At 33.1% G+C, this 16,473-nt stretch overlaps 2 long non-coding RNA genes across 2 annotated transcripts; both read right to left on the minus strand.

Moving 5' to 3' along the window:
• Positions 1-4,322: 4,322 nt before the first annotated feature.
• LOC136275915 (uncharacterized) lies at positions 4,323-8,364 on the minus strand. The gene is made up of 2 exons (XR_010714427.1): positions 6,893-8,364; positions 4,323-4,619 (listed from the first exon to the last, which is right to left on the minus strand). It is a non-coding gene; the product is annotated as an uncharacterized lncRNA (long non-coding RNA).
• Positions 8,365-12,653: 4,289 nt separating this feature from the next.
• Positions 12,654-15,960, minus strand: LOC136275903 (uncharacterized). Its single transcript, XR_010714413.1, has 2 exons — positions 15,216-15,960; positions 12,654-12,950 (listed from the first exon to the last, which is right to left on the minus strand). It is a non-coding gene; the product is annotated as an uncharacterized lncRNA (long non-coding RNA).
• Between the last annotated feature and the right edge of the window lie 513 nt (positions 15,961-16,473).

Genomic DNA, 16,473 nt, shown 5'->3' on the forward strand with positions numbered 1-16,473 from the left:
GACCAAATCATAACCATTGAAAATTTCAAGCCTCTATCTTCAAGCGTTTTTGAGAAAAGTCCGGGACAAAATGACTTTTTGGAATTTTTAAAAATGACGTCACGTCAAAACGGAGGTGACGTTCTCTTTAAAACTTTTACATCCTTGAGGGACGCTAACTTGCAACAATCTCTGAAAATTTCATCGAAATCGGTTAAAAACCTTTTGAGTTATGAGGCAAAAAAGGAGTCAGAAGAAAAGAAAAAGAATAATAATAATAACTAGAGCAAAGCTCGTTGCATAGCAACGAGTGGGTTTTCCGCTAATGTCGAAAGCAACGCTAGAAGTACGTCTAAGAAGCAGAGTTCTTAATCTAGTAACAAAGAAACCTAAGTACAAAAAGATAAAAAAAATTCGAATGATTCTTGGTACAACTTCACATGATCCGAATGTTTTTAAGTACGACTTAACCAAAAACCCTTAACCATTTCAAGAACGACTTAACAAAAAAAACAATGTGTTTAAGTACGACTTAACAAAGGACTATGTGCGGTTTGCTCAAATATCTGCCCCCGATTTTAACCAATTTTCAAATAGTATTGTATAAAAATAAAATCTTCACAAATCATTTTATAGAGGATGCCTATAACTTTAATCTTGATTTTAGTCATCATTGCTCGTTTGCTGTTTATCTATGACGTCACCTAAATGACCTAATTCCCGCAAATTTGCAAACAAATGAAAATATTCTCATTTTTGCTCTATATTTTGCATTCGGAAGTATAGAGAGCAGGTCTGCTCAAGTGCGATTTTAACATATATTTTTCGTCAGATAGATATACACATTATACTAAAAAATTGTACTTGAGCAAGCCTGCGCTCGATGTTTCCGAGTCGAAAAACCATCGGAAAACACCCATATTTTGCTACAAAACATCAATTTATCAAAATAATGCAATCTTCATGACGTCATTTCTACATTATGACGTCACTGTGGTGATAACCTTTTACACCTTTATTTCCAATATGGTTTTAAATATCTTTCACCTAATTTTTAAAGCTCTTTTTAAAACTTTGATTTTGGGGGCAAAAAATGCATAAAACCGCACATAGTCCTTTGACTTCATTTTAGGTACAAGTTTACTTTACCTTGAACTAACATCTTTTTTCTTAACCCAGAATGCAAAATTAAAATTTATGTAAAAAATCAATTTTGTTTAAAACAATTCTGAGCAACTCTTCCTCTTCACTGCTTTTCAAAAGGTTGACCTTTCGTACTGTGTGCTCGTTGCGTCATTAATTGTCAGAAACTTATCGATGTAAAGTTAACTTAACTGTTCTTCTGTGAATATTTTCTATGTAAAATTACTATGAACCAGACAACATTGAAATGGTGAACATTTCAAAGGGCCCCGCTTATGTTATTTCAGAGAATTCTGCTTTGACCTTGACCTATAACTTGAAATTTTTCCAGCTGGCATAGAACTTTTAATTCAATTTCATTCCCCCTAACATACATGCATTTTTGTTCAATCTGACCAAGATTAAGCATATTTGGAAAATAATCTACTATTTAAAACTAATTTTAAAAAGATCTGCTATGACCTTCACATTGACAGACTTGGTTCAAGGTCACTGCACGCCATTAACCAATAAACTCTGTAAAGGTAAAATATTAGCCAAATAGGGGCTAAAAGGAGAGTATATCTATGCTCTTAAAATATGGATATTTGTGTGATCTGATATGACCTTGACTCTTCATCTACAAATATCATTCGAGGTCATTGCATATATTTTGAACAAAGGCATCATGTGGGTGAAGTATGAGGCTGAATGGAGCAAAGGGAGAGAAGATATACTCCGGACAAGGATTTTTAAAAATATAATTCTGGTATGACCCTCACAGTTTCTTTTCACTGAAAATAGGTTCAAGGTCACTACACACCCTTTCACCCTTTACTCAAAAGCTCTGCTTATGTGAAGTCTGAGCCAAATAGGGGTTAGTAGAAATTATATATGCTCTCAAAAAAGGATTTTTGCATGATCCGATATGATCTTCACCCGTTACCTAGAAATTTCATGCAAGGTCACTGCACATCGTTTAACCATAGAGACACTCTGTGAGTCCAGATTGGACCAAAGGGAAAAAATATATGCCCCAGACAAGGATTTTATATATATAATTCTGCTATGACCTTAACCTTATACCTAAAAACATGGTTCAAGGTCACTGCACATCCTTCAACCAAAGGAACCCTGTGGATGAGGTATGAGCCAGATTGGGCCAAGGGGAGAGAAGCTATGCTCCTGTCAAGCCATCTCGGATGGACAGACGGACAAATTGATCACTAAAAGGCGCCCACATAAACATGCCTTTTTATCTAATTTAAAATAGTATCCATGCTATCTGCCCATGGTGAATAGTCATCAAAACCATTCATCAGCAGAATTTGATTTCCCTCCTTTTTAAGGTGGTATGGGACATCTGTCGATATTAATGTGGATTAAAGTACTATATAATTGAAAACTTTTCACCGGTTTAGAATTTTCAAATTTTACAATATTTAACCAAAAAATAGCTTTTAAAAATATTTGAAAAGGTAAAAATTGTAAAAACCCCAGCGGGATTCGAACTCATGACTTACAGGTTCCTAGTAAACCCTCTAACCCACTGTGCTAAGGAGTTAGGTGACCATTTTTGAAAAGAAACTACATGTACTTTATTTTATTGTTTATTTCGATAAACAATACGTCACAACATGGAAGTGTCCCATATCACCTTAAACTCGGAACACCTCTGACCTAATAAGATCGCCGCATTAAATACAAAGTTTGATTTAACTCTAATTTGTTTATCATCAAGAAATTCTGCATCGCTGACAAATAAAGTTTTCTTCTGTATAATGAAATACCAATTAACTGACTATTGGGACAATAGCAAGTTTATTGTCCCACTCCACAGCAACTATTTCCCTTGGCTTTGCCTCATTAAATAGTTGCTGTCTTGGGGGACAATAAACTTGCTATTGTCCTCATACCCAGTAAATACTAAATAGGCATATAATATCCCATCCACCTACATTTCATGTTATATAACCTCCCGTTTGTAACCTTCGATTTCACTGTAAAGTCAACATATCTGTCATAGCCGCAAGTTTCACAATTTATTTCTGCTTCTCATGTACTTAAAATTAGGGGCCTTAATATTGCTTACCAATTCCAACAAGAGACATCCCTCTAACTATTGATAATCATTAAAATTCATTTCATGAATCTACGCAACAATGATAAACCTTCAAGTACAGTCACTCTCAATTTTACAAAAATATTGACGGTACTTTATCCGAAACTGTTCCTTGTATCTTTAACTTAGTACACTAACATTTTTATGAAAAGACGGTTTGTCTTAGAATAAGAAAGCTAATGCAATTCTGAGAAAAAGAAAACCACATATTGCCAATTCCATTGAGGTTTAATAAAAATATGGCCATTTAAGTGAACCCACCATTTCCAATTTCCTTTAGTAAACACAAATTTACAGGGCCGGGTTCTCCATAGTAAAACATCTTTACCTGACCTTTTAGAGGTCAACTTTTGTTCAACCACCTTTAAAAAGAAACCTTATTCAATACAACATATGCCTACATGATATAATCATGATAAAAGCTTCACATCACTTAGAAATACCCTTACATGTATACCCCCCACCCCCCAATCTTTTGATTTTCATAAAAAGTCATGGTATGAAATGTTTTACCTAATTTTATGAAACCTGTGGCAATTTCCTTGAGTCATTTCTCACACATATTTGAAAACAATCATCAATGATTCTAAAATTTGATCTTTATTTGTTTATTGTATGATTTGTACCATTTTAATTAACAAATAGACAGCTGTCCTGCTTGTGATTTCTTGTTTTCATGAAAAAAGTAAGCTAACAATCATATTTAGTGAATATCTAATCTATCCTGATTTCTAGTCTTCTTCTAACCATGCTAAAACAGTAAGTTACAACCTACAAGTTAGACATCTGCCTTAAATTAGAATTAAATTCAAACACACCCAGGTAGCTGGAGACAGTCTGAGTTGATTTCAATGAACAATGTTCAAATTTGACATGTTTTTCTACTTTTTTATGCATATATACCTTAGAAAGGTAGAAATAGGTTGTTTCTTGTTCATTTCAAAAGTAATTATCATAGCAGATGTTATTTCAAAGTCAAATGTACATTTACATATCCTACATGTAATCTTAATGCAGACAATTAAATAGAGGGGGGGGGGGGGGTTCAATTATGTAAACACATTTAAATATCTTTATGAAATAAAAAATAAAGGAAACATAATTGTATACTTTTATTGAAAAACAAATTTTCACAGCAATTATGAATTTCTTTAAACAGCCTTAATTTTGTTTTCATAATTTCTTATCAAACACAAACCACAACATGGCATGATGCTTTCTTCAAGTTCCATTATTGTTCATGCATTATCGGATTTAATTTGAATTACCGGTAAATAGTCTGTAGAACACAAGGAATATGCATGTGGATAGATGTGACAGGTTAATCTCAGGAGCTGACCCACAAGAATCAACAGGTACCGGTAAAAGCCATGTGGTAATAAGAGTCTGTTTTGAGCTGAAATTAATAAAAAAAATAATTAGCTGTGTTTACATACATGTACTAGTAATAGCTGTGTTTACATTAACATATGCATAGTATTTCTGTAAAAAATACACTGACCATGCAGTGTAATAAGTATGACATATCCCAATACATGACATAACATTTAGGCAGTACAAGATCAAAAATTTGCATATCAAGTCATAATATAATATTAAAAAATTTTCATAGGTATAAACACTTATCAAATTGAGAAAGAGAGAGAGTTTGAGAGAGAGAGAGAGTTTATTACCGTACTTGTAGTGCAACAGTCAATATTTCAATTTGTAAATTACAAACGAATATTACCCACCAAACAGCGTCGAAGTACATGTACTGGTATTAGCTTCTGGTATACCATTTTTTATCAATTCTACTGTGGGTTTTTTTTTGGCAAATAAATTTAGCGAGGGTTTTTGTTTATTTTCTTATAAATTACATGTTTTAAAAACAATACTACGTGTAATAAGCATAAAACATGTATGAGTAAACTTAATGAAGAATTTTTAATAGATTATTTTTCAAAGAATGTGGTACATTACATGTATGTCAATCTTTATAAAACTAGCATATATTTCGTGCGCCATAAATTGCAAGTTTTTTGTAAATATCATTTACTTGCATGATAGGTATATATGGTCTAACCAAAATTTTCTTCATAAAGCTACAGCTGTATGTACCACATATATGTTTTGTCACAAGTATACATTTAAAAAAAAAATACCCAAATTCCAACAGTTGAAATAAACTCAACTCATTCTCTGATAAGTTCATTGTGTTTTGTGCGTGCATATCTTATTTGTCTGCTGCAACAGCAGCCAATCAGCGGTAAGCTGAATCCACAAAAAGAAAGTTTGTGTTTTAGGAGCAGGTAAATTGTTTATGCGACACTGTCAAGAAAACCACACCAAATAATAACAAGAAACATAAATATTCACTTAAATGTATTGTGTTGTAAAGTAAAGGTTTTTAACACTTATTGCATCTTGCAAAACATGTGATGACCCTTAATCATCTGTCATATATACATGTACATGATATACATGTATATGTAAAAGATGGGAGAAATAACGATAGAACAAACTGGGATTCGAACCTTGCCCTCTGAATCTCTAGTCAAGTGCTCTACCAACTGAGCTACATGTATCTGGCACCGGTATTCAAACCAGTCTGACCGTCACATTCCTCCCCCCTTAAATGATCTTCACCCTCGAAGATCACCCCTGGCAGGATCGAGTTAACCTGTTAGTTCCAGGGGTTGGTCACAACACCAATATTGTAACAGGATGGTAGAAATAATGAAGGACCAAACCGGGATTTGAACCTGGGCCCCCTGAATCTCTAGTCAGGTGCTCTACCAACTGAGCTATCTGGCACTGGTATTCAAACCGGTCTGATCGTCACATATATAAAGAATTATTTTAAACAATGTTGTTCAATAAAAAATAACACTCACAACCTTCAGTTTTTGTCTGTAATTAATCAATATTGGCGTGCGATCAGTTCTCGCCGAGTACCATTTCTCACCAGTGCATTGTTACGTCATTTTATCAACACATAAATTACATACGAACATATGATGTAACAGCGCACAGCGAGAAATGGTCCTCGGCGAGAACTGCTCGCACGCCAGTACTGCCAGTAGTCAGATTAAAAAAAGAGAATAAAAAATTACATTTAAAACATTAACAAAGACAATTTAAGTACACATCATAACTGCTAAACAAGAAAAATTATGTAAACTGGTAGAATGGTACGCATAGTTCTAACTTGTAACCTACATGTAGAAGTACATGTACCGGGTACCCGTTGGTCTGCTAAACCTCTCTAATGATACAATGATCGGCATCATAAAGATATTAAAGTCATGTTTTAACTCTGAAGTCTGAAGTATACAATTTTATTTGCTTGAAGTTATGTCTACAGGGTATTCATGACTACATTTGGAGTCTTCTGCACAAGAATATATGATATGTTTCTAATTAGACCCTGCTTTGAATTTTGAGTTGAAAATCACAATCTGTTATTTTTTTAAATAGATAAATTCAGTTACCCTTTCCAGTCCCCCATGAACCTCGAGCGAGTCTAAATTAACATCCATGAAACATGTAAAAATTACACGTTAGTAAACAAACACCCACATCATAACAAAAACATCTAACAGTGTGCACGTACTTACATGTACATCTATACTATATACTAAATTTTAACCAGTTAACAAGAAACTTTAAAAGGAGTAAAAGCCTCACCTTCTTCAGTAACATCCACATAAATCACACACTTTAATGTCCATCTTTTCTCCTTTATTACTCGTAGCTTATCAACGGCTGATCGTCGACAGAAGTGTGGCTGTCAGAATTTCCTCGTAAACGATTCACACGAGAAAAATATCCTCCTTAAACAAATATGTAGTATTGTTCCCTGTGCATGTTCATATGTTTCACAGTAAATTGAAAATGCATGTATTCACCGAAAGAATACACAACTTCTCTTCTGCATTACGGCTCTCTCTTTTCTACAATGCCGTTCGTTACTGTTTACATTCGGCGCGCGCGCGGGGGTTACATACAGGGGCGCCCCGACAAATAGTTGCACATAAAACGTTTAAATAATGTGTGTTCATTGAATTCATAAATGATATAGATGAAAAAAATGAAATTGAATCACAACAATTTATCTAAGACGCAACACAACGTAATGCAGTAAATGCCTGGGCCTTAAAGTGGCATTTGTTCGCTTGTGTGTCTATGTAGACATATTAACTCGTTCATGTACGATTCTCACATATTTGTTTTATGAAATTTGAAAAAAAATATAGCACAGAACTTGTTTAATTTGATACCAAATGACATTATTTATTATATTAACAATAACTGAATTCATTTTTTTTCATTAAATGATAACGATTTTTGCTATCAGAAAAATACGTGTATGAGCTGCTGACCCCTAATTATAGGGGCCAGCCCTTTTTTCTTAATTTTAAATGAAAGCTCTCGTTATTCTAAACAACTTTTGCTCTATATGTATTAACAAAATATTTTTAGTTTAAAGGTTATTATACAAAGAACAACAAAATTTCAGACCCCCCAAAACCTTATACTTTACCGGCAAATAGCTTAAAAACTAAAAAACATTTTGCCAAACTTTTCATGCCAGCAAAACTATAAAATGTTACCAACAATTCCGCTAAATTTCATGCAACTATCTTTTGTAGTTCCCGAGATCAACTCTGGACAAAAGACCCCCCAATTTTCAATTAAAGGGCAATAACTCATAACCGGAAGTGAATTTTAAAAATTTGAAAAAAACGTCTCGAGATATTAACATTGTCTACATACCCTGAAAGTTTCATAACAATCAGACAACAAATGTACGAGAAATGGCCTACACAAAATTTGCGGATAAAAAAAAAAAACTAGAGCAAAGCTCGTTGCAAAGCAACGAGTGGGTTTTCCGCTAATGTCGAAAGCAACGCTAGAAGTACGTCTAAGAAGCAGAGTTCTTAATCTAGTAACAAAGAAACCTAAGTACAAAAAGATAAAAAAAAAATCGAATGATTCTTGGTACAACTTAACATGATCCGAATGTTTTTAAGTACGACTTAACCAAAACCCCTTAACCATTTCAAGAACGACTTAACAAAAAAAACCAATGTGTTTAAGTACGACTTAACAAATTTGACTTCATTTTAGGTACAAGTTTACTTTACCTTGAACTAACATCTTTTTTCTTAAGGATGACGTTTACTCAGAATGAAAAAAAAATCCACTGATGATAATGAAAAACCATCTATTGTGTGTTATAGACCTTTGCTTGTATTGTTATTTTTCACTTTCAAAAAAGTAGGTCAATGACCTATTTTTTGAGTTAATGGCCATTGAATATTTATTGACAAATCAAGAAAAATCCCATAAAATTTTACACTACGATTGAGATTTTCTTAATTATAAAAATATTACAAATAATTAAACACTTTAAAAAATAAGATACAGTTTATGAATGGTAGTGCCACTAAATAAGTACACAACATTAAGATTTCAGCATCAATTTCAAAAAATAATTCAGTCCGAATTTCCTCTATCAGTTTTCAAATCCCTACCCATTTTTAATTCAATTTTACAAAAAATTGAATGATGATAATACAAAAACATTTCTGATCTTGAACTACTTGTATCGACCTTAATCTGTTGGCATAAAATTTATATTAGGTCAATGATCAAAATTTTGAGATATGATGACTTTTACCGTTTTTAAGCATTTTTCAATATTTTTATTAATCGTGCCATAAGATTATTTTAATGAATAAGTGAGGTAAAACCAACGGAAAATATGCAAAATTACGTAGACTTAAATATAAAATCCAAGCTTTTAATATTAGACTACTGCCAAAAAACTTTTAGCAGAAAAACAAAATCTGCAAAATTTAGTCCGAATTTCCTCTGTTTGGCTAAAAGTCAATTTTTGTTTGAGCATAATTCCATAATAAAGTAAAACTATTGAATGTTTTGTCAATAATAATTTATTTCATAAATTCTTTTTGTGTATAGAACAAATTTTACTCATTACATTGAACATTTTAACAATCGGAATTTGAGAACTCAAACCCTGAGTAAATAACATCCTTAACCCAGAATGCAAAATTAAAATTTATGTAAAAAATCAATTTTGTTTAAAACATATTTCTGAGCAAATTTTCCTCTTCACTGCTTTTCAAAGGGTTGACCTTTCGTACTGTGTGCTCGTTGCGTCATTAATGGTCAGAAACTTATCGATGTAAAGTTTACTTTACTGTACCTCTGTGAATATTTTCTATGTAAAATTACTATGAACCAGACAACATTGAAATGGTGAACATTTCAAAGGGCCCCGCTTATGTTATTTCAGAGAATTCTGCTTTGACCTTGACCTATAACTTGAAATTTTTCCAGCTGGCATTAAACTTTTAATTCAATTTCATTCCCCCTAACATACATGCATTTTTGTTCAATCTGACCAAGATTAAGCATATTTGGAAAATAATCTACTATTTAAAACTAATTTTAAAAAGATCTGCTATGACCTTCACATTGACAGACTTGGTTCAAGGTCACTGCACGCCATTAACCAATAAACTCTGTAAAGGTAAAATATTAGCCAAATAGGGGCTAAAAGGAGAGTATATCTATGCTCTTAAAATATGGATTTTTGTGTGATCTGATATGACCTTGACTCTTCATCTACAAATATCATTCGAGGTCATTGCATATATTTTGAACAAAGGCATCATGTGGGTAAAGTATGAGGCTGAATGGAGCAAAGGGAGAGAAGATATACACCGGACAAGGATTTTTAAAAATATAATTCTGATATGACCTTCACAGTTTCTTTTCACTGAAAATAGGTTCAAGGTCACTACACACCCTTTCACCCTTTACTCAAAAGCTCTGCTTATGTGAAGTCTGAGCCAAATAGGGGTTAGTAGAAATTATATATGCTCTCAAAAAAGGATTTTTGCATGATCCGATATGATCTTCACCCGTTACCTAGAAATTTCATGCAAGGTCACTGCACATCGTTTAACCATAGAGACACTCTGTGAGTATTAGCCAGATTGGACCAAAGGGAAAAAAGATATGCCCCAGACAAGGATTTTATATATATAATTCTGCTATGACCTTAACCTTATACCTAAAAACATGGTTCAAGGTCACTGCACATCCTTCAACAAAAGGAACCCTGTGGATGAGGTATGAGCCAGATTGGGCCAAGGGGAGAGAAGCTATGCTCCTGTCAAGCCATCTCGGATGGACAGACCGACAAATTGATCACTAGAAGGCGCCCGCATAAACATGCCTTTTTATCTAAAATAGTATCCATGCTATCTGCCCATGGTGAATAGTCATCAAAACCATTCATTAGCAGAATTTGATTTCCCTCCTTTTTAAGGTGGTATGGGACATCTGTCGATATTAATGTGGATTAAAGTACTACTGTAGAAGCAGAAATATTCGTTGAGGATTTAATTTCGTTATTTTCGTTGATAGTATACATCAGCGAAATTAAATCCATGACGAATTTTAAACCCGGGTATTAATGATAACAAAGAGATTACGATATGACGAAATTAAATGCTAACGAAATTGCATTTGGTTTAAAAACAAGGAAATTTTGACCCAACGAACATATGTGCTTTTACAGTATATAATTGAAAACTTTTCACCGGTTTAGAATTTTCAAATTTTACAATATTTAACCAAAAAATAGCTTTTAAAAATATTTGAAAAGGTAAAAATTGTAAAAACCCCAGCGGGATTCGAACTCATGACTTACAGGTTCCTAGTAAACCCTCTAACCCACTGTGCTAAGGAGTTAGGTGACCATTTTTGAGAAGAAACTACATGTACTTATATAATTACACTTTATTTTATTGTTTATTTCGATAAACAATACGTCACAACATGGAAGTGTCCCATGTCACCTTAAACTCGGAACACCTCTGACCTAATAAGATCGCCGCATTAAATACAAAGTTTGATTTAACTCTAATTTGTTTATCATCAAGAAATTCTGCATCGCTGACAAATAAAGTTTTCTTCTGTATAATGAAATACCAATTAACTGACTATTTGGACAATAGCAAGTTTATTGTCCCATTCAACAGCTACTATTTCCCTTGGCTTTGCCTCATTAAATATTTGCTGTCTTGGGGGACAATAAACTTGCTATTGTCCTCATACCCAGTAAATACTAAATAGGCATATAATATCCCATCCACCTACATTTCATGTTATATAACCTCCCGTTTGTAACCTTCAATTTCACTGTAAAGTCAAAATATCTGTCAAAGCCGCAAGTTTCACAATTTATTTCTGCTTCTCATGTACTTAAAATTAGGGGCCTTAATATTGCTTACCAATTCCAACAAGAGACATCCCTCTAACTATTGGTAATCATTAAAATTCATTTCATGAATCTACGCAACAATGATAAACCATCAAGTACAGTCACTCTCAATTTTACAAAAATATTGACGGTACTTTATCCGAAACTGTTCCTTGTATCTTTAACTTAGTACACTAACATTTTTATGAAAAGACGGTTTGTCTTAGAATAAGAAAGCTAATGCAATTTTGAGAAAAAGAATACCACATATTGCCAATTCCATTGAGGTTTAATAAAAATATGGCCATTTAAGTGAACCCACCATTTCCAATTTCTTTAGTAAACACAGATTTACAGGGTTCTCCATAGTAAAACATCTTTATCTGACCTTTTAGAGGTCAACTTTTGTTCAACCACCTTTAAAAAGAAACCTTATTCAATACAACATATGCCTACATGATATAATCATGATAAAAGCTTCACATCACTTAGAAATACCCTTACATGTATACCCCCCACCCCCCAATCTTTTGATTTTCATAAAAAGTCATGGTTTGAAATGTTTTACCTAATTTTATGAAACATGTGGCAATTTCCTTGAGTCATTTCTCACACATATTTGAAAACAATCATCAATGATTCTAAAATGTGATCTTTATTTGTTTATTGTATGATTTGTACCATTTTAATTAACAAATAGACAGCTGTCCTGCTTGTGATTTCTTGTTTTCATGAAAAAAGTAAGCTAACAATCATATTTAGTGAATATCTAATCTATTCTGATTTCTAGTCTTCTTCTAACCATGCTAAAACAGTAAGTTACAACCTACAAGTTAGACATCTGCCTTAAATTAGAATTAAATTCAAACACCCAGGTAGCTGGAGACAGAGTTGATTTCAATGAAAAATGTTCAAATTTGACATGTTTTTCTACTTTTTTATGCATATATACCTTAGAAAGGTAGAAATAGGTTGTTTCTTGTTCATTTCAAAAGTAATTATCATAGCAGATGTTATTTCAAAGTCAAATGTACATTTACATATCCTACATGTAATCTTAATGCAGACAATTAAATAGAGGGGGGGGGGGGGGGTTCAATTATGTAAACACATCTAAATATCTTTATGAAATAAAAAATAAAGGAAACATAATTGTATACTTTTATTGAAAAACAAATTTTCACAGCAATTATGAATTTCTTTAAACAGCCTTAATTTTGTTTTCATAATTTCTTATCAAACACAAACCACAACATGGCATGATGCTTTCTTCAAGTTCCATTATTGTTCATGCATTATCGGATTTAATTTGAATTACCAGTAAATAGTCTGTAGAACACAAGGAATATGCATGTGGATAGAGGTGACAGGTTAATCTCAGGAGCTGACCCACAAGAATCAACAGGTACCGGTAAAAGCCATGTGGTAACAAGAGTCTGTTTTGAGCTGAAATAAATAAAAAAAATAATTAGCTGTGTTTACATACATGTACTAGTAATAGCTGTGTTTACATTAACATATGCATAGTATTTCTGTAAAAAATACACTGACCATGCAGTGTAATAAGTATGACATATCCCAATACATGACATAACATTTAGGCAGTACAAGATCAAAAATTTGCATATCAAGTCATAATATAATATTAAAAAATTTTCATAGGTATAAACACTTATCAAATTGAGAAAGAGAGAGAGTTTGAGAGAGAGAGAGAGTTTATTACCATACTTGTAGTGCAACAGTCAATATTTCAATTCGTAAATTACAAACGAATATTACCCACCGAACAGCGTCAAAGTACATGTACTGGTATTAGCTTCTGGTATACCATTTTTTATCAATTCTACTGTGTATTTTTTGTTTGCAAATAAATTTAGCGAGGGTTTTTGTTTATTTTCTTATAAATTACATGTTTTAAAAACAATACTACGTGTAATAAGCATAAAACATGTATGAGTAAACTTAATGAAGAATTTTTAATAGATTATTTTTCAAAGAATGTGGTACATTACATGTATGTCAATCTTTATAAAACTAGCGTATATTTCGTGCGCCATAAATTGCAAGTTTTTTGTAAATATCATTTACTTGCATGATAGGTATATATGGTCTAACCAAAATTTTCTTCATAAAGCTACAGCTGTATGTACCACATATATGTTTTGTCACAAGTATACATTTTAAAAAAAAATACCCAAATTCCAACAGTTTAAATAAACTCAACTCATTCTCTGATAAGTTCATTGTGTTTTGTGCGTGCATATCTTATTTGTCTGCTGCAACAGCAGCCAATCAGCGGTAAGCTGAATCCACAAAAAGAAAGTTTGCGTTTTAGGAGGGGGTAAATTGTTTATGCGACACTGTCAAGAAAACCACACCAAATACAGTAATAACAAGAAACATAAATATTCACTTAAATGTATTCTGTTGTAAAGTAAAGGTTTTTAACACTTATTGAATCTTGCAAAACATGTGATGACCTTAATCATCTGTCATATATCTGATATACATGTATATGTAAAAGATGGGAGAAATAACGACGGAACAAAGTGGGATTCGAACCTGGCCCTCTGAATCTCTAGTCAAGTGCTCTACCAACTGAGCTACATGTATCTGGCACCGGTATTCAAACCAGTCTGACCGTCACATTCCTCCCCCTTAAATGATCTTCACCCTCGAAGATCATCCCTGGCAGGATCGAGTTAACCTGTTATAGTTCCAGGGGTTGGTCACAACACCAATATTGTAACAGGATGGGAGAAATAATGAAGGGATTTGAACCTGGGCCCCCTGAATCTCTAGTCAGGTGCTCTACCAACTGAGCTATCTGGCACTGGTATTCAAACCGGTCTGATCGTCACATATATAAAGAATTATTTTAAACAATGTTGTTCAATTAAAAATAACACTCGCAACCTTCAGTTTTTGTCTGTAATTAATCAATATTGGCGTGCGATCAGTTCTCGCCGAGTACTATTTCTCACCAGTGCATTGTTACGTCATTTTATCAACACATAAAATTATATACGAAAATATGATGTAACAGTGCACCAGCGAGAAATGGTCCTCGGCGAGAACTGCTCGCACGCCAGTTCTGCCAGTAGTCAGATTAAAAAAAGAGAATAAAAAATTACATTTAAAACATTAACAAGGACAATTTAAGTACACATCATAACTGCTAAACAAGAAAAATTATGTGAACTGGTAGAATGGTAGGCATAGTTCTAACTTGTAACCTACATGTACAAGTACATGTACCGGGTACCCGTTGGTCTGCTATACCTCTTTAATGATACAATGATCGGCATCATAAAGATATTAAAGTCATGTTTTAACTCTGAAGTCTGAAGTATACAATTTTATTTACTTGAAGTTATGTCTACAGGGTATTCATGACTACATTTGGAGTCCTCTGCACAAGAAGATATGATATGTTTCTAATTAGACCCTGCTTTGAATTTTGAGTTGAAAATTCACAATCTGTTATTTTTTAAATAGATAAATTCAGTTACCCTTTCCAGTCCCCCATGAACCTCGAGCGAGTCTAAACACCCATGAAACATGTAAAAAGTACACGTTAGTAAACAAACACCCACACCATAACAAAAACATCTAACAGTGTGCACGTACTTACATGTACATCTATACTACAGTGTATATACTAAATTTTAACCAGTTAACAAGAAACTTTAAAAGGAGTAAAAGCCTCACCTTCTTCAGTAACATCCACATAAATCACACACTTTAATGTCCATCTTTTCTCCTTTATTACTCGTAGCTTATCAACGGCTGATCGTCGACAGAAGTGTGGCTGTCAGAATTTCCTCGTAAACGATTCACACGAGAAAAATATCCTCCTTAAACAAATATGTAGTATTGTTCCCTGTGCATGTTCATATGTTTCACAGCAAATTGAAAATGCATGTGTACACCGAAAGAATACACAACTTCTCTTCTGCATTACGGCTCTCTCTTTTCTACAATGCCTTTCGTTACTGTTTACATTCGGCGCGCGCGCGCGGGGGTCACAAACAGGGGCGCCCCGACAAATAGTTGCACATAGAACGTTTAAATAATGTGTGTTCATTGAATTCATAAATGATATAGATGAAAAAAATGAAATTGAATCACAACAATTCATCTAAGACGCAACACAACGTAATGCAGTAAATGCCTGGGCCTTAATGTGGCATTTGTTCGCTTGTGTGTCTATGTAGCCATATTAACTCGTTCGTGTACGATTCTCACATATTTGTTTTATGAAATTTGAAAAAGAATATAGGACAGAACTTGTTTAATTTGATACCAAATGACATTATTTAATATATTAACAATAACTAAATTATTTTTTTTTCATAAAATGATAACGATTTTTGCTATCAGAAAAATACGTGTATGAGCTGCTGACCCCTAATTATAGGGGCCAGCCCTTTTTTCTTAATTTTAAATGAAAGCTCTCGTTATTCTAAACAACTTTTGTTCTATATGTATTAACAAAATATTTTTAGTTTAAAGGTTATAATACAAAAAGCAACAAAATTTCACCCCCGAAAAAATCTTAAACTTTGGCGACAAATAGCTCAAAAGCTAACAAAGAAATTACCAAAATTTTCATGCCAGCAAAATTATAAAATGTTACCGACAATTTCGCCAAATTTCATGCATCTATCATTTGTAGTTCCCGAGATCAACTCTGGACAAAAGACCCCCCAATTTTCAATTAAAGGGCAATAACTCATTACCGGAAGTGAATTTTAAAAATTTGAAAAAAACGTCTAGAGATATTAATATCATCTACATACCCTGAAAGTTTCATAGCAATCAGACAAAAAATGTTCGAGAAATCTCGTGCACAAAATTTGCGGGAAAAAAAAAAATAATAATAAGAAACAGTAGAATAACAGAAGGGTTTTCCGTTGAAAAACGGAAAACCCTAATAATAATAAGAAACAGTAGAATAACAGAAGGG

Source organism: Magallana gigas, chromosome 5 (genome assembly GCF_963853765.1).
Source record: "Magallana gigas chromosome 5, xbMagGiga1.1, whole genome shotgun sequence".
Taxonomy (NCBI): Eukaryota; Metazoa; Mollusca; class Bivalvia; order Ostreida; family Ostreidae; genus Magallana; species Magallana gigas.